This window comes from Equus quagga, chromosome 1 (genome assembly GCF_021613505.1).
Source record: "Equus quagga isolate Etosha38 chromosome 1, UCLA_HA_Equagga_1.0, whole genome shotgun sequence".
Taxonomy (NCBI): Eukaryota; Metazoa; Chordata; class Mammalia; order Perissodactyla; family Equidae; genus Equus; species Equus quagga.
Window position 1 is genome coordinate 9,049,007 of NC_060267.1, and position 27,229 is coordinate 9,076,235.

Genomic DNA, 27,229 nt, shown 5'->3' on the forward strand with positions numbered 1-27,229 from the left:
ATAATATTATACAAGTTTGTGTTGGTTAAAAACTTAGGAACTATTAGCACATTAATACTTAGGTATGTCTGAAGATGTATTAAAAAATACCAAAAAGCAGAAAAGTAAAAGCATCATTCTAATTTGTTTTATGTTTTATTTTAATTAAAAATAAAACATTTACTTATATTGAACAAGCTAACTAAACTTGGAAAATCATGATGAAATAATAAAAATAGAGAGACTTAGTCATCTTACGCATGTAGCATCATTTCTGTCCAGAAGTATTCTGCATTTATTCTCGGTGATATTTGTAAACACTAAGGTGTTTTACTAAATTACAGCATAAATAGCAAACTCTGGATTTTTAGAAGTTGTAAATGAAGTAGAAGGAGTGGCAAAGAGCCAGAGGGTAAACTATTAATGGTTGCCCTTGACGTATAATTACTAATGACTTATTTAAGTATGTAGAGTTTTATGATTTACAAAACATGCTTGTAATTCTCACTTTTCCCCACAATTCTGAGACAGCAGAGGAAGAAAAGGCTTAGGAAAGCGGCTGGTGGATTTAACGTTTACAGAGGGCTTTTTTCTTTCTTCCAATTCCTTTTTAAAATTTTAATTCTTTCCTTCAAATTCTGATAATATTTGACAGATTGAAAGCTGAAAGCTTTTGAAGAAAATGTTCCTTGCCCCACTTTCTAAAATAATGCCAGGATAGAATCAGAAATGCCCTTAACATAATTAATCCCATGAATACAAAAGCAGCAAAGAACAGAACAGGCCAATATTATGAAATAGCATATTTTGTGGAATCAAGGAACAGCGGGTAAAATTTACGGCAAACTTGTCTATTCATGCCAAGGAACTCTCACCTAAATTCTTCCAATGTTATACCTGAGACCACCTAAACACCTAGGCTATTATAAAATGCAATTTCAGATTTTAATTAAGAAGCTCAATATTTTTCTTCAAAGTCTCTTCTAGCAAGCTATGTGGCTCCTTAGAGAGTGATTGAATTATGTATTTTTGGAGAACAAAGATAAAGAATATAATGTGTCAAATAAGTTGACCCAATTACAATCACTCGGGTTAAAACGATGATACCGTGCTGTGCTTTACAGAGCCAATTCTCTAGGAAGTCTTGACGGTGACACATTTCCTCCAAGGACTTCTCCTTCTCCTGGGTTGATCCAGATCTAGGACAGGAGATGTGTTCTATTTTTCCTCCTTTTTTCTTTTTTTCCCCCTATACTTGCTACAAATTTTCATGTAATTAATGATCATGGTATACACTGACACTTCTGGCGTTGAAATAGTCCCAAGGGCTGTGACTGGGAAGTTGGAAAGGAGAAGAAGATGGTAACTCCTTGAAATGTCAGGACATGTCATAAATGCCATAATACAGAAGTCTCAGAGAAATCAGATTGAAACATTGCTCTTCCTTCAACCCCTCCTCCTGGCCCCTGCCCGAGAGGACTGGTCTTAATACTCTAGTATTTGATTTCAGACCAATTTCCATTTTAACAGGAGGCAATGAAAGAATGAAAACCTTTCTAAAAGTAAAGAAAGAGTATCGAAGAGTGAATTCTCCTATGTTGGGAAAATATATTTTGGTGTCACTGGGAAGTGATCTCAATAAAATCATTCAATTTGGGGAGTGTTCTATCCTGCTTGGATAGCAAACCAGCCAGGAATTTGTGTCCATTTTGCCTAAAGATTTCATTACAGGATCATAAAGACTGATTCTATCAAGTTTCCTAAACATGCACAGAAGGAAACCAGACTTGAACTTCCACTATAATGAATAGCTCAATCCAAATTCAGCCTACATCATCAGTGTTTGTTTGTTTTTCCAGCAAGAGTGCAGAGGGTGAAGGTCCCGGTTTTTGTAAATCATTCTGACATTGTGTCGATACGTTTTTACTCGAGCTCTTTGGGAAAAGAGACAAAAAAATTTTTCATTTATTTTTTTTAATTATTTTTACTTACCGTTAAAGATAGGATGTCTCAAAATGAAATAATGTTAATATTCATACAAAAACTTAAATCAAGGTAAAGAATTGTTAATTTGAAAAACAACCTATGTCCCTAGTTCACTGAATTTGCATTTATTAAATTATTCTGTCTTTAACTTTGAGATCAGCTTCTTTATGATGGCTTCATACAAATGGAGGTACATTCCTACCTTTGCTTGTGGCATCACTAATTTAAAATATTTATGAGCTCATTGTACTATACTAAGACTTGACCACAGTATATAATTCATGTATCCTCATTCTATAAATGTATAGACAAATTTTTTTAGTGTAAAAAAAAAGTAAATAATAGAAATCTCACCAAATGAGGAGACTATAAAGAGCTGTTCAGACCAATAAAATTCCACATACATACCTCTGCTGATAAGTGCACGTGGGGCCTTTCTCTGGATACAGCATATACTTTTCTTTGGTAGATGGCACTGAGATAATCTGCCATTTACTTTAGCAGGTGGTTAGAGAATCAAGCTTTGATTGGTGGATAGAGAAACAATCTCTAAGCAGCCAGAGTTAAGACCCAACCACACAAAGGGGTGCTCTAGTGGCAACACTGCCCTCCTCACTCAGCAATGAGGACAGTCAAGTTCAAATGCAAGAAACTTCACCTCTGCCACATCTAAATCAACTAAATAGGTTTTAAACTGTGAGTGAAAGGAGAAATATTCCTCGCCTCCCAACCCAAATGAGGCCACCTCTCACTTTGTTCAAGTGTATATCTTCAGCATCCTTTGAAGTTACCTGATTGAAGGATCCTACTTAGGAGGCCAGCTCAAGGCCAAAGCTCTATGTGTGATCTTTCAGGCCCAAACACAGGCAATGACAAAGGCTATACCTGGCAGGCCTAACAGAGGAAAGCCGCCCTTTTCACACCAGAACTGGTGTTCAAGCAGTAACTGCAGTCTCTGAAGGGAGTTGGCAAGGACTCAGGCACCCCTGGCTGGCCACGCCCATTGGCGTATCTGCTTTCCTAGCCCAGGTGCCTTCATTCAGAGGCCTCTTTTTTCCTGGGTCCTTTACAAAGGCCATCCTCAGTCGTCTCTTCTGTGACCTTCTAGGGAAATGGGGTAGAGGGGAAGCTTGAAGACATTTTTCTTCACTCTGAGTCAGTACTCAGTGCTTTGCCACCCCTAGCTCTTCCTCCTTGCCCTCACTCCTCTGCTCCCTGTGTCCACAGCACCGCAGGAAGCTTTTCTTTGGGGATCTCTCAACAGTAAGACTCCCCCCATGCCTATGTTGTCCACCTGATCATTGACCTGTGCACATTCAAGGGAGGAAAATGGAAGAAGGTGGGGGCACAGGTCAGTGCTTCCTCTGGTTTAACTTTTGCTTATACTATCATAGTAAATGATTGAAGGCTTGCTTTTCATTTCATTTTTGGCTTGTTGCTTGAGTCTACTACTTCTTCACCAGGCAACTCAGCTCTCTGCAGCTCAGCTGAGCTCCTACTAGGGAGCCATATGGCCATATGCCATCCCTGGATACAAGAGAGGCTAAGAATTCAAATTTTCTGGCTCTTACCATGGCAAAATGGGTGGCTAATGTGGGAAATTGCCAGTATGCAGGAAGCATCTTCTAAGGTGCTGGGTAGCTAGTAATGAAACTAATAAAAATTTAAATTATGAGTTATTAACTAGCTATTATGAATAATGCACCACAGAGCACAAAGAGTATTTATGTCACTTTTCACTATACCCCTTGATATTAGTCTTAATACTATTACCATTTATTTGTAAGCAAAATAGAACTCAGGGCAACTAACTACCAAAGTTACAAGGTTAGTTTCAGAATTAGAATTTGACTAAATTCTCTCTCATTCAAAGCTCATTTTTTGGGGTCTACTGTCATATACCACTACCTCTCTAATAGCGGGATGCTCCACAATATTTGTTTAATTAAATTGAAATGCTAATATTTCTTGATAAATAGAAGCTGATCTTCAGGGCTAGTCTAAAATTACCTCATCTTCTTTTCTTCTAAGATTAATTAAACTATCTTGCCCAAGTTTCGGCAACCTATTTTTCAGGACTGAATATTACTTAGTCTTTCCGATTTTCTTATAGCATCTTTTGTTGCACGGCTCTGAAACTAAGAAGTAAGATGGACGGGCATTGGCCTGTCAGATACATCTTAATTCTGAATCATTGAGTCAGTCAGCCAGTCAATTTTCAAAAACGATAATAAAGTACAAAAAAATAGAAGGGAAGAAAAGGTCAGGCACATTTTTTTCCTTCACGAGTGTACTTGTTTCTGCAAATGGTTTCAATGAATCATTTCAAAACTGAACAAGAAACAGATGTCAGTTAATTAGAGATTTGAATTTAATGACATGGTTGCATAGGTATGGCACACAAAACATCTGTGTTCTAGTACCTAACATTAATTTAATTTCCTTACAAGAATCATTTACATTTTTCTTCATTTTCAATAAATTGTTTTTCACCACAAAAAATAACATTGTAGCTGTGAAGTCATTGCCATCTAAGCAGACCGCTGTGAGGCTACTTAGACTCCGCTTAGGAAGTTCCGCATTCTCACAGAGAATCATACACAAGAGTAATCAGCAAGAATATATTGATTCACAGTGACGTAGACATTACATTCTGAGTGCCATGTGAGGAGATTCAAGGACTAGTAGGATTATCAGACCACACCACGTGCAGTTGTAAAATGTCAGTTTAGGGTTTGAACATTTGCAAATTTCACTTTACTCCTGCTTCGTACCATTACGTTTGCGAAGCACAAGGTAAGAGCCATTCTAACGCTTGATGTCTAAGCAGTAGATTTGGGTAAATAATGCAGTTTTATTCTTATTAAAAAAATCTAACTTAAAAATATACGCATGTTTATTGAATATCCACCATGTGTCAGGCCCTGGGTAAAGCCCTTTAAATATGTTGTTTCATTTGCTCCTTTAACAGTCCCATGAGAAGATAATGACCATCCACACATACGAAAGAGGAAACTAAGTTTCAGCAAGGTTAGAGTAACTTGCCACGGGTCATAAAGTTAACAAGTGACCAGCTGGGTTAAGAACCAGGACTTCTCTGATCTCAGCATCTGCTCTTAGCCTCTAGGTGCACTGCCCTTGAGAAATGCGCCGAGCTCCTCGCGGGCTCAGGAAGTGGGACAGCTCTTATCGGCCTCTCTGCTTTTAGTTACACAGTCCATTAACTATAGAATTCAGGACTGTTCAACTTGCTTTCTTAGGTTATCCCAGAGTCACTGTCTGGATCCACTTTTCAGTGCTTGTTTCAGAAGTCATGAGAAGTTGAGTCAACATCAATATTTTCCAAAGAGCTGCTAAAATTCAAGGGAAGTATATAGAGAGTGGACTTCAGGATCTAGAACAACGTTCCTCACATTCAGACTAAAACAACCCCTGCTCTGAGGGAGGAGTGATGACAACTTGTCAGTAGCCCCTTTACAGAGACCTGGGGAAAGGAAGACACGCTCCAGGGTCAAGTGCAGTGCCAGAGAAAGTGGTCTCTTTCTTTAAAACGCAGACTGATTGTTGTGAGGTGAAGAGTTAAAAACAGTCTTGGTCACTCTCCTGGTGATTGAGCCCCCACTGTAGTTGATGAAAGCTGGGATCTCAATGCCCAAAGAGAAGGAATTGCTCATTGAAACAACTTTCTATTTGCAAAGAGGTGTTGTACACACAATAGAATGGAAAATCCAGTGGAGGCCAATGGGCTGGAGGAGAATCAAGTTAAACGGGGCTGGCCAGAGAGAAAGGCCTGAGAGCCCAGACAGGAGAAACAAGGGCGGAGGCAGAGCTTGTGCAGAGGCACTGAGAGCCGCAGTGGAGGTTAAAGAAGTAGAGAGGTAAAGAAAGCAATAGGGGCCCGTAGTGCAGAGGGCAGAGCCAGGACTCTAGAAGGGGAGCCGAGCTTTGAGACGGAAGTCAGGACAAATTTCCTTTTTTAGTTCCACGAAGGCCCACAGAACATTTTATCTAACCATGAGTGGTCCCACTGGTATTTGGAAAAGAGTCTGTAGGTTTTTCCTTTTGTGTAATTTCTTTCCTATACATTTGAACTCTCAAATGTTGCTTGTGGAAATTCAAAATAGCATAGTCTCTCTGGAAAAGAGTTTCACGTTTTCTTAAGTTAAACATACACTTACCATATCACCCAGAAATTTCAAGAAATCTCATTTCCATGTATTTACTCAGGAGAAATACACACACAGACTTATTTCCAAATGTTCATAGCAGTATAATTCACAATAGCCCAAGCCCGGAAACAATTCAAATGTTGTGATCTGGTAAATGGATAAACAAATTGTGATATATCCATGTAAAGGAATATCACTTATCAATAAGGAGAAACTAAGTATTGATATGGGCATCAACATGGACAAACTAAAACATCACACTATGTGGAAAAAAGAAAAAAACACAAAAGATGACATACTGATGATTATAGGAAATTCTAGAAAAGGTGAAGTGACAGAATTGGTTAGCGATCACCAGGAGGCAAAAGTTAAAGGACAGTATTGACTCTTAAAGGACTCAAGGGGATCTTTGACTTGGAAATAATCTATATTTGACTATGGTAAAAGTTTCACGACCACCCACATTTGCCAAAACTCATCAAACTCTACATTTAAATTTAAAATGAGTGAATTTTATTGTAGGTAAATTATACTTCAGTAAAGCTGTTGAACGAATACTATATGTTAACACTATGCATTAAATTCACTTGAAATAATGTTTTTCTTTTTAGATTATGCCACCAACTTTATATATAATAAGGTTCATTTGTTTCAATATGTTTTCAATTTTTTATGGATTAGTTTTTCTCCTATTTTGGCTTAATTTTATTTTTTCTTAAAATTGTGAGATGCATTTACACGAGTTCAGAATGAAAACTCTGAAACAATTTACATTCACAGAAGCATTGTTCTATTCTGTACCTTTCACATTGTTCCTCCCCCGCCGAAGATTATAACTATTACTGATTTTTGGTTTACTTTTCCATCTTTCCTTTTTGAATACATAAGCATTCCCCCCACTTTATTACTGAAAAATCCTCCTTTGATACTTAAAAGGTGGAATACTATAAACAGTATCAGCACTTTGCTTTTTTACCCAGTAAGATACACTGCAAATTACTCCATGGAAGTGTATGGAAATGTTTTTATCCCTTTTTACCATCTATTGTGAAAAGATTAGCCTCAGGCAGGGCGAATGGAGACAGTATTTAGAGAATAGAGTAAAATTGCTGATTGCTGCATAGATTTCAAATGAAAACAAAATTATATCATTTTAATTTGAAGATTTGGAGAAGGAAGGCATAGGAAGAAGGGCATACTAGCTCATTTTATTATTTTTCATATTAGGTGACAAATATAAATACACAACATATACATGTAAAGAACACAATTAGAGCACAACTATAAATCTTTCTGAATAGCAAAATATAAACCTTAGGTATTTATGCTTTTTGGCCAGTAATCTAACTAGTAGAAATGCATTCAGAATACACATTGGCAAAAATGCAAAATGACTTTTGTGTGAGGCTAATCTTTGTGCCATTAATTGTGATGGCAAAAGACTGCATGCAGCTTGAGAGTCCGTCACTAGAGCATGGTGAGGTGAGTAACTGATGGTACATTCAGACACGGAGCACCATAGATGGTGACAAGGTGTGAGGAACATTTCCACCCACTTGTATGGAATAATCCACAGCATATCCTTCTCATGCAATTCTTTTTGCCAACCAATCAGTTTAGTTCATCTTCTTCTAATATGATCAAGAAAAATGTGCAAAATATTAGCTCCTATTGGAATGCCAGGCTAATAGTCTTCTGAGACCCTGAGTACTTTGAGTAATTCCTTTAAAGAGCATTTTGACATAGTCTTAATATACTTTATCCATCAATTAAGTAATTTTCATACTTTTTCACTTAATCACACTATGTAGTACAGCACAGAACTAAGACTTTCTCTAGCCCTATCCACCCATTTTATAGATGAAAAACCTGAGGACTGAAGGTTGAACTTCTCTTCTATAATATTTTAAGAATCATGTCTACATAGAACGTGCTATATGCTTTTTTACCTTTTTTAGGTGTGTACATAAGATACTAGATCTTTGAAAAGATGGGAAGTCAAACTTTAAAAATTACTTTGAAACATGCATATAAGTGCCCCAAAAGAAAGATATGTTCTATAAATGGTATTCTATTTCTCCATTTTTCTCCTTTCGTTATCTCTTCGCTCTACTCATCATTTTTGTTTTAAGTTCTGAGGATGTCTTTGATTAAATGTGAGTTACTCCTTTAGGTTCTCCACTTCTTAGTAGCACAAATGGGTTCCGGAAACTTTTCTTGGGTGCTACAGGTTTTCTGCCGCATCTTATTTTCACTGTATCAGGAATTCTGAGATTCTCTCTTTATTCAGCTAATCCATGATTGAAAAGTTTTAGGAGTTCCCGTCTCACAAAAGGGCAGAGCTGCACTTTCTTAAAAGAAAGTACACTTTATCAGTAACATTTCCTTTTGTCTTACTGCCCCTGGGCTGCCCACGGCTGAGTGCTGACTTTGCCTCCCACTTTGGACTTAATGACTTTTTCTCATCAAATATATATTCCTCACAGAAAGATAAATTTTCTGATATTATAATACTTGGGAATCTAAATCCGGTATATATTCATCACAGATTTCTCTTTAACTCATGAATGTGAGTGAAAACATGAGAAAATGGATAGCAGTATAACATTTAGTCAAAGGCCACCACTTATTGACTACAGGAGAATCTTAGCATCCTAATTAACGTATTTTGGAAGTTTCATGCAAACCTGCAGCAGGACCACATGAACGCAAGGAATGAAACTTTGCCAATGTGTAGTATAGATTCAAACAAATATCTGGGATCACAATGTGCTATTCTACTTGCTGCCTTCCTTTGCATCTAATGTGAATTGTCTGCTTTCTCCCATCTCAGGGGGAAGGTAGGTGGTATAGTGGTGACCCTGCTAGCACTTTTTGGCAACCCAGTGAGCCCAGAGTGACATTCTGCCGCATTAAGTGTGAAGGCTTAGCAATTGGGAGTGTGCTTTACTAAGGACATTTGTGACACTGTGGATTATGTGTGGAGCATCAACTTAGTCCCCAAGATACTGTAAAATTAATACTTTTTCACAAAGACAGCTGGACACCAAAGCCAATTTGTGTGAGCACTGCATTTCTTGTATAATTCTGCTATGCTATTTCTGCCTTTGCTATAAATAGTATCACAAATAAATGGCAGTTTTATAGTCTAAAAAAGTTGGACTATTTCTTTTGCATTTATTTAACGCATTCTTATAAGTCTTAAAACATGAGGAAGTGACAACATAATTACATCTTGCTTTACCCATAATGTAAAGATAATATCGTCAGTACCTCTACTTTGTGTATATAAATCCTTTAGTGATCACTGATAGATCATCAAAAAGTAGATATAAAATAAGTTATAATTACTATAAAGGAGAAGTTAACAAAATGATTTTAGAAATGAAAAGAGTTACATTAAAAAGAACTAAAACACTTTCTAAAATGACTCCCAGTATGTTTCATGAAGGAGAAGAGAGCTTCAAAAAGACAGTTTAATTGAGATTAAGACATATTTTGCTTTCTAACTAGGATTTTCTCTTTTAAAGATTTCTATGATTGCTTGTCCAACTCTCTGTAACTTCCTAATATATCACAACAGACATTTGCAAGGATTTTTGCCCATTAACTCTTCTTCTGGACTCAGGTATTGCTCAAGAAGTAGTATCTGTTTATTGCTATTGGTAATTTCTAAGCATTAATGACAAAATCTGTCTCAATGACAGATTTCAATACACAGATTTCTAAATGATAAATCAAATTCTCTGAATCTTAACTGAAAATTTGGCAATATCCCAAAAAAAAGCAATATATACACTTTTGCTAAGCAGACAAGTGCTTTCAACAAACCCATCTAGATGAAAGCTCGATCCATTTGGCTACTGGAGGAAGCAATTCTAAGCATACTTACTAGTATCCTTTTCATAAATGGACAGAATAACTAAAAGGCTGTACAGACATAATCCATTTAAACCATTTAAACTCTAATAATCACCACATTATTTTTAATATCATTGAACTAAATTTAGTATAAACCATTTAAAATCTGATTTCCATGTTTTTAGTATCATCAAATGTAAATGAGTCCTACATAAAAGCAGTTAACTTAACAAATACTCATTTAGCACTTACTATTTGCTAGATATTGCTTGATATATAGATTATTTACAAACGAATCCTGTGTATTTGTTGTTTCATTTTTTTCTTGCAATAATGTTTGATTAAAAAACAAAACTCCACGTTCTCTGAGGATTACATCAAGAGCATTCATTTCATAGTCATAGTATTACAGATCAGTTGCAGTTTGCTGATACTGGTAACACTCAGAGTGGCTTAGCTGGACCAGGTAGGACCCCAGACTGTGGGTTAGGGGCTCTTCCACATAGCTTCACTCCTGGATTCAGGCTGAAAGACCTACCTGCTCTCCTGATGGGGGAAGGGTGAAGCTCTCTGAGTCTTGGTAGACACTTGCCATGCCTCTTAAGGCCTTAGATCAAAACTGTCACAAGTGTCATTTCCACATTCCATTAGTTAAAGTAAGTTGTATGGTCAAGCCTGAAGTTAATAGTGTAAAAAAGCATACTTCACCATCAGGGAAGCAATGGCAAGAGGAGGCAGAGATGGAAGAATTATGCAAAATTAATACAATCTGTCACACCTTGAAACAAGTTTATCAGTTCTTAGGGAGACAGAAACTTGAATATCATCTGTTTCTCCCAGTGAAGATGCATGTAGGTCCAGGTAAAAAGGGATGTAGGCAACGATGCTCTTCAAGTCAGTGTTTCAAAATCCTGGCTACACATTAGAATCACGCGGGGAGATTTTGTTTGTTTGTTCGTTGGTTTTAATACCAAGGCTCAGGCTTATTCCCATAGATTTTGCACTTAATTATTCTAAAGTGAGGCTCAGGCACCAGTATTTTTTAAAAGCTCTCCAGATAATTTTAAAGTGTAGCTGGATTTTTGAAAGCCACCAAGATATGTTTCTCAGAATGCTTTTATTAATAATGATCTCTAGTCTCAGAGTTTTGAGAGATCAGATCTTGTTTAGAAAGTCAATTCGATCAGATGAAGATGGTTTTGATGAAATCACTTGTCACTTTCCTTACAGCCAATTCTATCCTCTAAATTCTGACTACTAGTCTGACTGAAATCTAAATAGTTTTGGATAAACAGTATTCTCTGCTGACTAGGGAGACACAGAGTATGTAAATACTCTTCTACCTCATGGCATTTGGAAAAAACAAAGTGTTTGCGGTCAATGACTGACCAAAGATGTCAGAAAGGAAAGATAATACTATTCATTTTTTGTGTATGTTTTCCTCCTTTTAGTGTCCCAGTCTACCTAACTTGCCCACTGCACCAGTGACCCACATTTCCAATCGCTTCCCATGGTGTGCAGGCATCTTAACCATGACCTCATTGATGGCTCAAGACCTTGTTGTTGGTTTTTATTCTTAGTATAGATTACAGAATATTTTTGGATACAACTGTATCACTACAAAAGATACAGACCTAGAATTGGAAAAGAAAAATTGCATCGTAAGTGGTTTCTCTGAACTTCTCAGCCTCGATATCTATACATTTGTTTTGTTATCTATTCAATAATGGACTTTCAAAAGCTGTTCTTGCTTTCTGACTTCCAATAAACTTAATTTGTTTCTTTCTGCAACCAATCTACTGTACTGGAATCATCCTATCCTCTTCTCCACGTAGCATTCATTTATTGAACCAACTTATGTTCAACTAACAATTTAGATAAAACTTGCATTTCAACAAAAGCCTTCAGTGAATTAACAAAAAAGAATTAAAGACGATGAGAATTATGGATAGTGTGAGATGAATGTTCGTTGTCTGAGCTACTCCTTGGGAGGGAAAATTTGGGGTAATACTCAGATTGCATCCTACATCCATTTCATAAGCTCGTGGCATACATACCACTATATCTACTTTAACAATCAAATTAACTGCTTGAAGCACCATATGCTCAGAAGAGCAAGAAGTTCAAAATTCCTCTCGGGGATTTCCCTCCTCCAATAGTAAACTTAGATACACTCTAACGTCTGCGGAGCTGGTTCTGCTGGTTCATATATCACCATGCTGAAGCCGGACTTAAAAGACGAGTCCTCTGAATGACAAACTTGTCTTCCGCACTCAAGAAGTGTTTGCGTTTGTGTGTCTGCTGTTCTTGCCATTATTTGCTGCTTGGCGGCCAGTTTCCCAGCTGCTGAGGTTCTTTCCTGGAGGATGCGCCTCCCATGTTGTGCTACGCTTGGCTAAGCTCCATACAGGGTTTACCAAGGTCTGCAGCTCACTCCGCCCCACATTCGGGCTCCATCTTTATTCCTGAGGGACACTGCCTGCTGCAGGCTTTCCAGATTTAGGCAGACCGGAGTCTCAATCACAGTTCTCCTCTTAGTGACCCTTGTTGACTTTTCTTGCCAAGAGACTGTAGTTACTCTCAAAAGAGAAACGGATATGTTCTCCTTTCTTTTGCTCCCCAAAGGCGAAAGTTTCCAACACTTGTTTTGTAGTTTTCACCTTTTTGTTTATTTGTTTGTTTTTACTTTCCCCTCAGTGATTAACTCTGAGTATCAGTGGGACCTGGGAGGCAGAGTTACCCCCTTCCCCTAGAGCAAACGTTCATTACTTGTCTTTTAATTACTTAATTAAAGATAGACTTCCACTTCTGAGATTCTTCTCAAATCTCCAAAGTGGGGGGAGCCTAGAGTGCGTAGTATGGTATTTAGTGAGGTGAGGCCCTATGTGGAGCTCATTAACCAGTCAGATATCCAATCTCCTTTCTCTGCTGAGACACAGGGATATCAGCAGTTACCTAATTGAATTAGTTTTACAAGTTGTGTGTGATAAAACTAGTTTAATGCCTTTTGCAATGTATTGTGTATTATCTACCAAGCTACCCTGGGGTGATCAGAGTTGCTTGCAAAATGCGGTCATACACTTTATGCCGCTGCCCGAGAGAACTTTTCCTAGCTCTCTCTTTAGCTCCCACTCTTCCCTATTGTATCTATTTCTTACCTGAGCACCCACCCACTGTGTGGCTTAACTAGAGCTGGAATCCAGAAAGGACTGTGCTTTACATGAGCAGAAGACTAAGGCTTTGAAAGAGTATTCAGCTCTAGCAATTACTCATCTGGCCCTCCAGCCTCCCTCCCAGGCATCTCAAGGGCTCTTTTTAGAGGATATTGTAATGAGTCATCTTCTTCAATATGGCACTGGAGAACAAGGGGTCAGCCAGATAGGAGGGGAGTCACACTCTGCCCGACAAGCACAGGTTTTGGTGCATGTGACCAGCCCTTGCCAAAAGATTCCAGGTCCCAGAGCCAGAATACACACGGCAGCCCACGTATTTAAAAGTTATGTTAAGCTAAAGAATCGTTATCTAAGATATGTCCTATCCGCCCACCTTGACAAACGTATCTTTACAACAACCTGAAAGGCCAGATTTGAACGTAGACGTTTCCAGACTGTTTGGATTTCCTGATTGTATGGAGAGAGTCAGCACTGGGGCCCTTGAACTCGGTTCAGGGTCATTTAGACAGGAAATACTTGGGTGCCCAGCACCCAGAACTAATCCAGAAGGGGAAGAGCATGGACTTGACGTGGGTCCACCCCTTGGACTTCTGTGGAGAAGTGTAGCCAGAAGAGAGCCAGAGCTGAGGCCTCCAAGTTGCAGAGTCCAGGGTGGGCATCTCTTGCCTGAGGCCTGAAAACAGAACTGGAGGAGGTTTTTCCTACATAGAGAGGAGTTTGGTGACTTGACAGAAATTTGAGAAAGAAAAGAACAAAGCAGATAATACAAGGGGAGTTGAAAAAAGGAATCAGAAGATGGAAAGAGTCAGAGACGAGGTGAAGACTGACAAACACTCTCCTTGATCACACTTAGCTCAGGTGCCATGACTCACTTTTTCCGCCCAAGGCCCCACCTTCAGAATCTATCCTTGGTCCATTTAGACAAGTTTTAGCAAGAATCCTACTGAATGAGTTGAGTGAAAATCCCCTATCCTCAATGTCTGATCAAATTCCTCATGCCCCGCCCAGTTATCTCATCACCCTGCCCCTCCTTCAGCAAGAATCCTGCCGGGTAGGTTTAGCAAGAATCGGCCTAAACTTGTTATTTCCTCTTAGCAATTTTCCATCCACGGATCCCCACCCTGCTCCTTGGCTATCAGTCTCCCTATGTCCTTGCTGGATTAGGCATTGAGCTTGACCTCTCGCTCTCTCCTACTGCAAACCCCCATTGCATAAAGTCTTTCTTACCATCCTTAACAAGTATCTGAGTACATTTTTCTTTAACAGCTCCCTGAACCCAACAGCAATTGAACAAACAAAACCCTTTAAGAATGGCACTGCTTACGGTGGTTGTGAAGTCTTTAAAAAAGCAATGAAAGTGGTTTCAAGAATGTACATAACAAGGCAAAGCATCCTTTTAGAAGGGATGGTCAGAGAGGAACCAACTAAGCCATAGAGAAGTATGTGAATTTAAGGAGGAATAAAAAGAATAAAGCAAATTTTGAGGCAGAAACAGGTTTCCCTGACCAATAGTTTACATAGGGGGTTGAATTTATCTAGCATACCCACAGCTTCATCTAGGGGAGAGAAGGACACAAAGGGCAAACACTCAGAAAATGTTCAACTATCAATGACTCCAGATTGATGAAAAATGAGAAGAATTCTATATTTCTTTCTTTTTTTAAAGATTGGCCCTGAGCTAACATCTGTCACCAATCTATCTCTTTTTTTCTTTTCTTCTCCCCAAAACCCCAAAGTACATAGTGTATATTCTAGTTTTGGGTCTTTCTAGTTTTGCTATGTGGGACACCACCTCAGCATGGCTTGATGAGAGGTGCTAGGTCCACACTCAGGATCCAAACCGGGAAACCCTGGGCCTCAGAAGCGGAGACTGCGAACTTAACCACTTGGCCTTAGGACCACCCCGGAATTCTATATTTCTGACTTGTATATTGCTCCTTTGTTTTTCTTAAGCAAGTAAAAATGTGCCTTGTACCAAATTCAAAAGTCATAAAACAGTACACAGAAAAAGGGAGTCTTCCTTCTGTTCCTCTCTCCAGCCACTCATTTTTCCTCATTGGAGTAACTATTGTTGCCAGATTCTAATAACTCCTTCTAGAGATAGTATATATATTTCAGGCATATTTATATTTTCCTCCTTAATTATAGCAACTATGTATACTTTTCTGTACCTTGGTTTTTTACATCTAACAGTATATCTCGGTGATCCTTCCACAAGTGTATATATAGTGTCACCTCATTACTTTTAATGGACCTCATAGATTTATTGAATTGATGTAACTTAATTTGCTTTACAAATCATCTATTGATAGAATTTCCTATTTGTGCCATATACCTGTAAGATAAAATCCTAGGAGTGGAATTTCTGGGACTGTGTTGATAGATATTACTAAGTCATATTTCATAGAAGTTGTAGTAGATTGGATGATAATTCAGCAAATATTTACTCTTCTTCCCAAATCCTTGTGGTCCAGACTATGTGACTTGCTTCATCCAATGGGATGTGATCAGAAGTTATGATGTGTCATATCTAAGCCGAGGCCTTACAAAGAATGGCATGATTCCTTTGTACCCTTCTAATCTGGTAAAGGAAAACTGTTTCTCTTCCACAACACTTCTGACATCAGATGTGTAGTTTTCCATAAAAGAAATTCCCCAGGTCTCTGCAGACACCCACTGGGTGTCCTACAATTTAATTCAATTCTGACACCAAATACCCAGAGTTAAGGCAGACCCCACAAACAAAGGGTTCAGTCCCAAAAGGCTGTCCCTCACTTCATATGTCAGTCACAAGTAGTGGGTTCCCAGGTTACACATATTTCTGTCAAACTTTGCTAAAACTCAGAGTTTCCCACAATTTCCTCCTCAGGTTGGATAATTTGCTATAATGGCTCGGAGAACACAGGGAATCACTTTATTTACATGTACCAATTTATTATAAAAGGTATCATAAAAGATACAAATAAATAGCCAGATGAAGAGGTACATAGCTTGAAGACCAGAGGGTCTGAGTGAAGAAGCTTCTGTCCTAGGAGTGTGCCATCCTCCTGGTATGTGGATGCATTTGCCAATCCAGAAACTCTCCAAACCCCATTTTTTAGGACATTTATGGAGGTTCCATTATGTAGGCTTGATTGACTAACTCATTAGCTACAGGTGCATAGCTCAATCTTGATCCCCTCTCCCCTGCCCAAAGGTCAGGGAGTAGGTAGGATTGAAAGTTCCAAACCTCTAATCATGCCTTGGTCTTTCTGGCATCCAGCCTCCTATCCTGAAGCTATATAGGGGCTCCCAGCCACCAGTCATCTCATTAACATACAAAAAGACGCCCTTAGCTCTGGAGATTCCAAGGGTCTTCGAAGCTCCTGTATGAAGATCCAGGGACTAAGATCAAATCTGATGACTAAATATGCTCTTATCTCTATCACTCAGGAAATTGCAAGTGTATTAGGAACTCAATTCTAGGAACTAGGGACAAAGGCCAAAAAAATGTTACTTATTACACCACAATATCATATCCGCCATAAGGAAAACATGACTTAGGGAACTGCTGCCCTTTCAGCTGGAAACTAGAGTGAAGACACGTGGAGCTGACTTTCAACTGACCTAAAATCTGCCATCCATGCTGCCCATCCAAGCCCCCGCAAAATTCAGCCAACTTTAGCCAAAGCACAGCTGCCTTGCATACCTATGAGCATGAAATAAATGTTTGTTGTCATAAGCCACTAAGATTGGAGGGGGGAAGATAGTATTATATAGCCTTATAGTAGCAACAGCCTTCTAATACAGAGGTTGTATCAATGCTTGCTCCTACTTGCAGTACATGAATATGAGGCTCCCTCCCTATACCCTTTGTCATACAGTGTATTATCAAAATGCTCAATCTCATCAATATGAAAATTTTCTTATTTTAGTCTTTACATTAAAATGGATGAGATGGAGTATCTTTTCATATGTGTTTTTTAAATTGGGCTAGATCATTTTTTTCAGTTTTTTGAGATATAATTGACAAAATTATATATACTTAAGGTATGCAACATAATGATTTGATATATGTATATATTGTGAAATGATTACCATAAAAGTTAACTAACACATCCATCACTTCACATAGTTACCTTTTTAGGGGGACTCTTAAGATTTACTCTCTTAGTCAATTTCGAGAATACAATATAGTATTACTAACTATAGTCACCATGCTGTACGTTAGATCCTGGAACATATTCATCCTATATCTGAAAGTTTGTGCCCTTTGACCGACATCTCCCCATTTCCCCCACCCCCAGCCCCGGCAACCACCATTCTACTTTCTGATTTTATAAGTTTATTCATGCCTTTTAGGTTTACTCAAGTCCAAAGTTGAACACACCATTTCTATCAACCAACAGACTACTGCAGTGCCTGCCCAACTTTATAACTTTCTGGATTTCATAACCCAGCTCATGATGGACATCTCAAGCCACTTAGTCACTTGGTGTCTCGTGACCCGGTGCTCAGTCTCTACTAGGGCTCGGTAGCACTCAAGTAGCTGCAGAAAACATGATCTATGGCTGTGACTCTCTTTTGGGTCTTGCTAAAGACAAAACAGCATCATTATCCACTGAGGATCCTAACGCGATTGGGTCTACCAGTTGTAGTGGCAAAGCACATGTAGTACCGTCTAGACGCACTACAGAACACTGTCTTTCTCCGTGCGCTAGTCAAAGCCGTAGCCGTTCATGTTACCCGACCAATGATTTGAAGAGCTTTTCTGAAATTCACTTCGTACTGCCTCAAAAACCTAAAGAGATCCAATAAGAGCTGCACCTTTTAGTAATAGAAAAAAGTGGCAAAGTCTGAACAACTTATTCTTTACCTTAGAGGGACTGTCTCAGCAACTATTGGACTGAACCCTAAAACTTCACTGATGTGGCAGACCCTTGAACCTTTATAGGCTTAAATCCCATCTTCTGATGTGTATACATTTTGTTGGGGCATATAGAGTCCTTCTCATCAGGTTCAGTTAGTATGCTGTCATCAATATAGTGAGCTAGTACAATGTGTGTGGACTATATCACGACAGGGTGCAAAAGAGCTAGCACATCCTTGGGGCAGGGCGGGGGACAGAGCACTGCTATCTCCCTATGCAAAGGCAAAAGCTTCTGATTTTCCATATTGATAAAGATCAAGAAGAAATCATTTACAAGATCGATGACCGCATACCAAGTGCCAAAGGATTTAATGATCTGATCAAATAAAAATATGAACATCCAACATGGCAGCTGAAATTAGGGCTACCCACTGGTTCAATTTATAGTTGTCAATCTTCACTGACCATTATCTATCTCATTTTTGGAAGGACTATAAAGGTTAATTAAATAATGATGTGAAAACCTCTGGCATTTCTTCCCAGAAAGCATTATTGCTTCTGATTTACTATCTTGGCAGGGGCAGGCAGATTCCAGTAGTTTATGGGGCCTCCACTTGGCATGTCATACAATAATGTTTCTTATTCTCTAGTCAGGAAACCAATGTGATTATTTTGCCAGCTGCTAGGTATATCAATTCCAAACACATGTTCTAGGACAGAGGTAATCATCACAAAATGTGTCCATGGAAACTCTTAGAAATGTTATGAGACAGATTTACCCAAAACTTTATTTCCATCTGACCTCCATAATCTCCTACTTTAATTGGTATTTTGGCTTCCCAGGTATCAACGGCAGATGAAACAGATCTGCAAATGGCCATAGGTCTTATAGGGGAAGGATTTTTAGTGTATATATTTTCAGAAGGGTTGCAGAATCCTTCCTCAAAGGTTCAAGGCCTCTCCTTCAATCAATGGGCTCACAGTTTGTGGATTTAATTTGAACTGGTTGGGAAAGGGACCACAATTTTCCATTGCAGCAGCTTTCATAACCTTCTATTCAACAGTTGTTGAGTTTTTATTACCCAATAACACCCATGGTAGTGGTCCTTCTTTCTTAACCCAAGGAATATCATATCTTATCAGTGAATACAAAAGAAATTCATAATAGTCAAGGCTTCCTAATCTCCCCTCTGGCCTTGCTTCTTATGAAAGCAATTACATTCATTTTGCCTCTCACATTTAAGTGTTACAATTTGGTTTCTACCATTTTGTAGTTCCATCATTCCGCTGATTCAAGACAGCCCAGTTCCACGGCAAGAAATCCTAGCATTAACTTCAATTTACAAAGGGCAACCACCACGAGTTTCTCAAATGATCTAGTTCCTTCCCTCACCAGTGCTTTTCTTTATGCCTTAATGAAAAAAGTGTCCTTTGGGTCCTCTTGAGGAACATTATAAGATGGTCGGTTTTCAGGTCTTACATTGTCCATCTATTCTAACATTCCTAACCCCCATACCTTCTGCCCCTTTCTCAATACCGTGTCAAAAAAGTTCTGCCATTTCTCTAAGGTTAGTTAAGGCCATCATCATGTCCAGGCTTCAAGGAGTCACCACATTAGACTCTGTCCCCATGGCCTTGCCAGAACATTGAGCAGCAAATGGTGGATGAATTCCCCATGTCAACAAATTCCCATTATGCAATTTTACGTTCTGTTCCCAGTTTCAAATTCTTGAAGATCCACTGCACATCTGTTCCACTCATTCCTAACAGGATATACTAATCAAATCTTGCAATTTCTTCAGCATTAAGCCTTTTCCTCCAGGTGCGGGGATTGTTTTACCTGCATAGCAGTGCTGAGACCTGACCGGTTAGCACGCTGGCGGCAATGAGACTTGGCAGGGGGAAGATCCAGGTCAGAGAAGTGTTATCTTGCAAGACATCTGCCACCAAGAGTAAAGAGATGTCTCTCTTTTCAGAAGAAGGAGAGGGCAGTTTCTGACAGCTCAGTAGTTCTAGGAAATCTAGGGTTCAGGTTTTCAGGCTCGTCCACACATATGGCCTCTACCCTACCTATCAAGGTTGTTCCGTTTTCCTATCAGAGTCCTGACTTTGACATTAGAAATAATCGAGATTGGGAAAACCATCTCCTTTGCAGTTTTGCCTCTCTTGCTGTTATATCTTGGGCCTGATTTTTCAACTGTCTCCTCTGGCACTACTGAAATTGGGTATTTCTTTAAAAGCTGTGGTGGAAGCCCTCTGGCTTTTACAGAGTGCCTTGAGTTAAAGTTGGCTGCCCTGGACTCATTTTCTTTTTGTGATATTTCTAAAACATTTAAAATAAAGCCAAACACTTCACATTTTTAAAAACGATTATCGAACCTATACTATACAAGCTCCATATCCATTGCAAATTCCAATATTGATCTTAAACCTACCTCTGAGCCCAATAAGACACTTATTTTAAATATCATCCAGTTACTGTATATATTTTAGTTGATTTCTATATTTCTATTATGATTCATAAATCAGTCGGCTCACTTACGTGATAGGCCCATATTGTTTTAATTGTCCAGTAGTGTAATTTCTCTCATTTGTCTTCTTTTCCAGAATTTTTTAGCTACTGTTTATTCCAGTCGTGTAAACTGTAGAATCAGCCTGTCTAGTTCCAAGATATCGTTTTGACCTTTTTACCGGGAACAAGGAAAATTTATAGATGTTCATTGGTAAAATGCCACATTTAAGATATGAAGTAGGGGCCGGCCCAGTGGCGCAGTGGTTAAGTGGTTAAGGCGCACGTTCTGCTTTGGCGGCGTGGGGTTCCCCGGTTGGGATCCTGGGTGTGGACATGGCACCGCTTGACACGCCATGCTGTGGTAGGCATCCCGCATATAAAGTAGAGGAAGATGGGCACAGATGTTAGCTCAGGGCCAGTCTTCCTTGGAAAAAAGAGGAAGATTGGAAGCAGTTAGCCCAGGGCTAATCTTCCTCAAAAAAAAAAAAAAAAACTAAGATATGAAGTACTTCTACCAAATAATATGGCATGACTTTTTCCCCTTTTTTAGATATTACAAGATAAATGAGTTTCCAGGCAGTTGTGGGTGGGAGAGATGGGTGTGGGTTACTATTGTAAATGAGACCATTCTTTTCGTATTGCTTTCCATAGATTAATTTTGTGCCTAGTCACAATATCTTTTAATTTAGAATAGTTCTCTTGAGTTTTTCAATTATACGAGTATATCACATGCAAATAATAATAATGTTTTATCACTCTTTTGATACTTTGTTTCCTTTTCTTTTGTGATTATTTGATCCAGTATCTCCAGAACAATGTAAAACAAAATGGGTGACACTCTTGTCTGAACTTCACTGAGACTATCATCAGTGCTTCTTTATAAACGTGATGGCGGCTTTTGAGAATATATTAATGATGCGTATATTACTTTTGGAGAAGACATCAGAGAAACACACAGGTAATGTGCTGTTACATCTGAGTTTTTCTATACATTTTTATGAAACCTCCAGATATCGTATCTATTTTCAGATTCTTAATTTCTACATTTGATACTTTTCTTTCACATAATTCATTAGGCCAACTAGGTGTGGAAGACCAACTTCAAAACCTCAAGAGAGAAGAAAATAACAAAAGAAATGTAAGAGTTCTCAAAATTTTCAAGGTAAGATAAAGATGGTGTGAATAAAATAATGTAAATGAGGAAAAAATGACACTGATGAAGAAAATTTTTTTAAAGAATTAACCATATAGATAGGAATAATAAAAATCATTCACAATTATTACTCTTATCATTGATCAGAATTCTTACAGATATGTATAGATTCTATGCCCAAAGAAAATTAATTTTTGAAAAATTCTATTTTCAAAAGAAGTTCGAGAACAAGTGAATAAAAGTAAGAAGATTGAATGCATCACTGAAAAAAAATCATCTCTGGCAGCAGCACAGTAGATGGACCAGCATAAGATTGCAGAGTGAATGCTGAGGATCAGAAGAACCTGAATGGCAAATATTTTTGGAAGATGGTATAAAGAGCATCATCAAATTTCAGAGAAAATGGGAAAAGGAGAAAAACCAAAATATTGTTTCACCTGGTCATAATCACAGCAGAGGAAAATAGTGCTGTGTTTCGATATTGAGGAAATGGGAAAATGAGAAAAAAAGAAAAAGAAGTGAATCAAAGCCCTGAAATCCAGTTGGAGAAACTGATGACAGCATCAACATAGTAAGACTGACTTTCAAAGGAAACGGATGTTGTTGCCAGGCATGCAGGGAAGCTTAGGCTGAGGAAATAGGGAGAAGGGGATTCTGAATATTAATTATTGATGAAGATGAAGAGGACTAGTGCCAGTAGACAGCAGCAGAGACACGGAATAAGAAATAGGCTGTGAGGTGCTTTGGTTGAGACAGAAATGAGTTGGGTACACATTTGAAGGGAGACTCGCCAGCTTGAAATTGTACTAAATGAGAAACGTAGAGTGATGGAGACTGAAGAGAGTTGAAGAAACTGGCCAAATTTTATCTTGAATGGATATGGGAAAGGTGCGAAGAAAGCGGTGAAAACTTCACACAAATAGAGATGGATGAGAGAGGCGTTTGAAAGTGGAAGGAAAAAAAATAAGAGGATGAGAGACAGATTTCAACAGAGAAACTGAGAGACAAGGTTTAAGAGGAAGAGGATTAAAACAAAGGTGAAAAAGAGGGTTTCAGAACAAAAATATATAGAATGACATGAAGAAAGAAGATAGAAAGAGGAAGATAATTGGATATGGAGAATAAGAAAAAATAATTATATGCAAATCAGTTCTGTGGGAGCAGTGGAGAAGTAGGAGCCAGAGTGAAATCAGAGGGCACAAAAGATTAAAATCCCTGGACTCTGCTGAGCAGGAACCATGTGCGGAGTGCGATGGCTTATTTTAAATGTCAGCGTGGCTGGGCTATGGTGCCCAGGTGTTTGGTCAAGCACCAGTCTACACATTGCTGTGAAGTTATTTTTTAGGTATGAACAACATTTAAATCAGTGGACTTCAAATAAATCAGATTACCATCTCTAACGTGAGGGCCTCATCCAATCGGTTAAAGACCTTACAAGACACACACACACATGTGCACACACAAACACATTCTGTTGGTTACATCCTATTGGTTCTGTTTCTTTGGAGAACTCTGACTAACACAAGGGCAATATTCATGATACAGCAGACATTTGATGATACTTTTATCAACTTAAAACAGATTCTTAAAACTGATCAGCATTTGAAAGACAAAGCAAATCAAAAATGAAAACATTCACTCCACCCTTTCTTAGAAGTTACATATAACTACCATTGTCTCCATTAAAGGTGAGGAAAGTGAGAAATAGAAAGATTAAATCACCAGTACAAGGTCACGGGGCTAGGAGGTGACAAGCCAGATTTGAACCCCATAATTCTGGTTTTCTTAATTGCTACATGGCATCACCCCAAATATCAACTCAATATCAACTGAGATGCCAGATCAAATAATCAGGAAAGAAAAGGAAACAAAGTATCGAAACAGTGATAAAACATTATTATTGTTATTATTATTCTTATTATTTGCATGTGATATACTTGTATAATTGAAAAACTCAAGAGAACTATTCTAAATTAAAAGATATTGTGTCTAGGCACAAAATTAATCTATGGAAATCAATATGAAAAGAATGATCTCATTTACAATAGTAACCCACACCCATCTCTCCCACCCACAACTGCCTAGAAACTCATTTATTTTGTAATATCTAAAAAAGGGCGTCAAAGAGATGCAGATCCTACAACCACTTCGTTCTGACTCCATCAGGATGCCCACCCACGAGCCACTGGAGACACCTTGCCTGCACATCCTCACAACTGGCCAACAGGCACCCCCAGTGCTCTGCGTACCTCACCCACACACACGCCCACCCTGTGTCCGAATACCAGTGCCCACTCCAGTGGGCAGTGAGCGCGAGGCTTTGCAGACAGCTAATGAGCATGCACAGAAACCCTGAGGGGTTCTACATGATTGGGAGAAAGCACACGAATTTGAGCATTCAGCATCACCCTAAGGAAAGCCAACAGGAGGCTGTCAATGCCCAGCCTGACTTTGCAGGATTGAGAGAACGCACGTAATTGTAGGACTTAGCACTCAAAAGAAAAAGAAGTGTGGAGCAGGCGTACTCATAGTAAAGGTCTGAGAAGGCCTCAGAATCCCTAGTAGGGCTAACAGAGGTCTTCCTGTCCTGAAACCATCAGTGAGGACTGGAGGAGGCCACCGCATCTTCAAACGTGAAGAGAGCAAGACAAGACTAAAACTCCTATGGTTATTACGCTGGAAATCACTCAAAACGCTTTCTGATTTGAAAGAACCAACGATATAATACAGTCAAATTCAATTACTAAAAATTTTATTTTTTATAACTCTACTTCATATTAATCATGACTTTCACCTCCAAAATATTTGGGAGACATGGTCTCCTAGAGTTTGCCAAGTTTCGTCTTGTCTGTTACATATAGGGAAAATGATACATAGTAAATACAAGAAACATCTTCAACAACTTTAAAAGATACACTCCTCTAGCTATAAGGCTGTGGTGTTGAATAACCTCCCAACTCTACAGTTAAGATGGTTTGAAAGAAGTTGAGAGCTAAACAGAAGAAAAAGCTATGCTAGACTATGTTTATAAATTGTGTGTCATTGAAATGAACAAACCTGGAAGAATTTGATGGCGTTAAAAAAAATCAGACTATCATTAGCATATCATGAAGATGTGTGCAATATAGACAGATTAAAAAGGTACAAATTAATACAATGTGTAGAGAGTAAACAAGAAATCTATTTGCACTCTTTTAAAATATTGATTAGCATATAATCAAGAAAGATAAATTATAAAAACTTGTTTAAAAAGCACACATTAATCTGTTATTTTATGGAATGTATATTTTATACAATCCACCAAATTCAAGGATAATTATCCTGCACATCTTGAACATAATTAATATCAAGAACATAAGATAGAAATTTAAAGAATAATCCACGTTATAATAGCATTTTCCTTGCAACTCGAAAGAATGGGTATTTGTAAAGCTGAAACTAAGATCTAAACGAAAGTAACACTTATGTGTCCTATACTCTTTTCAACAATTTACACGTGTTAAATTAATTTACTGTTCATGAAAGTACTATGAAGGAAATACTACCATCGCCTCCATTAAAGGTGAGGAAAGTGAGAAATAGAAAGATTAAATCACCAGTACAAGGTCACAGGCTAGGAGACGGTAAGCCAGATTTGAACTCCAAATTTCTGGTTTTCTTAATTACTGCATGGCATCACCCCAAATATCAACTCTATGCGAAGTTCAGTGTTAGGAAGCGTGGAGAGGGAAGCATAGGAAATCACATTTACTGAGTACCCACTTGATGTGCATGTCAATGGGCTAAGCACTCTACCAACCCCGGCAGGCAAGTACAAATGACAAAATAGAGGCTCAATGAACTTAGGTTATTTGCCCAAGATCTCAGAGCTAAAAAACAGTAACTCTTCTACCCAAGTCCACAATCTTTATAGTTTCCACTACTAAGGGGAAATGGATGAGGGAACTAAAAGTTCTTGTGCATGAGTTGTGTACAAAGTTCTATGCCACTGCTTGGGGATAGATACAGTCCTTGTCCTGAGGAGTTCACTTTCATGTAAAGAAACTCTGCACGTATAAAAATAATGAGGCAAGATTTATTTCCACACGAGAAAAAACATCTAAGTAGTTATTTAGTACAAAATTATTTTATAGACAGGAAAACTTAGATTAAATGGTTTAGTAAGATCACAAAAACAGTAAGAACAGAACATGGGTGACTGACAGCCCAGCACTTTTGACTTCCCGCCCGGCCATTTCTTCCCTGCCACAGCTTCCCTCTGCCAACTGAATGGCACAAACAGTAAAGTTCTAGTTCAGATGAGGGAGAAAGTACTGTAGCCTGCAACAGTTGACTCAATATCCATTTAAGATCTTATTCAGATGATAGTGTTTTGGATATCAGCCAGGTCACTAGAAAAAACAAAGATTGGATGTATTCAAAAGCAAATATGAAAATACAAGCATTTGTTTCATAATTGTGCAGAGATGCTATTGATTTTCCTGCACTGCTGTATCCATACCAATTGACGTCCAATATCATTTGTAATGTTTAAAGAGACATAGTAACTGTATACTATTTGCACAAATTTAAAAAATAGGGGCATTAGACATTAGAAGTGATGGAAATTGAACATGACAACCTTGGAGATACTTTTTTTGCTACGGTTCCATAATAATAACTTTTCAGAGTTCTTACACCATCCCTGTTAAATAACAGCTTGGACAGCTCAACAACAGAACTTTATTCCATTTAGCTAAAAATTTTCTCCCTAAACCATCTGGGCTGGCAGGTGTTATCATCAGATCTGGGTTGCTATGAGACTGGAACTTTCTAATGCTAATGAGATATAGAGACAGGAACCTAAATTTTGCTCATTTGAATCAACTTTATATCTGCCACAACTGGAAGTACCAGCAACACCTTATGACTTTCCAAAATGCAAAATTTGTAATTAACGTTTCCCAAAGAGGACGTTTTAGTGATCAAAAATGATAGAGTAAATTGATGGCAATGTGTGTTTGTTTTCATTTTAAACACTGTATGAATCTTAATGCTTTCCCTCTTTCATGGTAGAGTGCAAGTTTCTAGTGTGTACATAATTTTAAGGTGAATGGGCAGGAGAGGAAGAGAAGCATCTTTTCTCTGATGTGAGAGTTTTATTCCTATCCTGATAGGAAGAAGAGCCTCAAGTCATTACTATATGATTGTCCTCATGAAATTTAAAGTGTGCAGAAAACACACAATAAACAACGGTTATAGAAAAATATGACCAACCTGGTGATTTTTTTAGTTTTAGTGGTCAGCTGGCATTACGTCAAATTCATCCCTATGGTCGCGAAAAGGTAATCTGTACGTAGGGCAGGGTTACAGAAAATGTAGAAGTGACCTTGAAAAACTAGAGAAATGGCTTTACAGGAGCATGATGAAGATTAACAAAGGAAGTTCAAATTGTTCATTTAGACGCAAAGATTACTATTCAGACCTAAGAGAGCAGATAGGTAACTGAGCAGAAAGACAACCTGGATCCTACGATGAACGTGGAGAGAGAAAAATTGTTGGCACTTT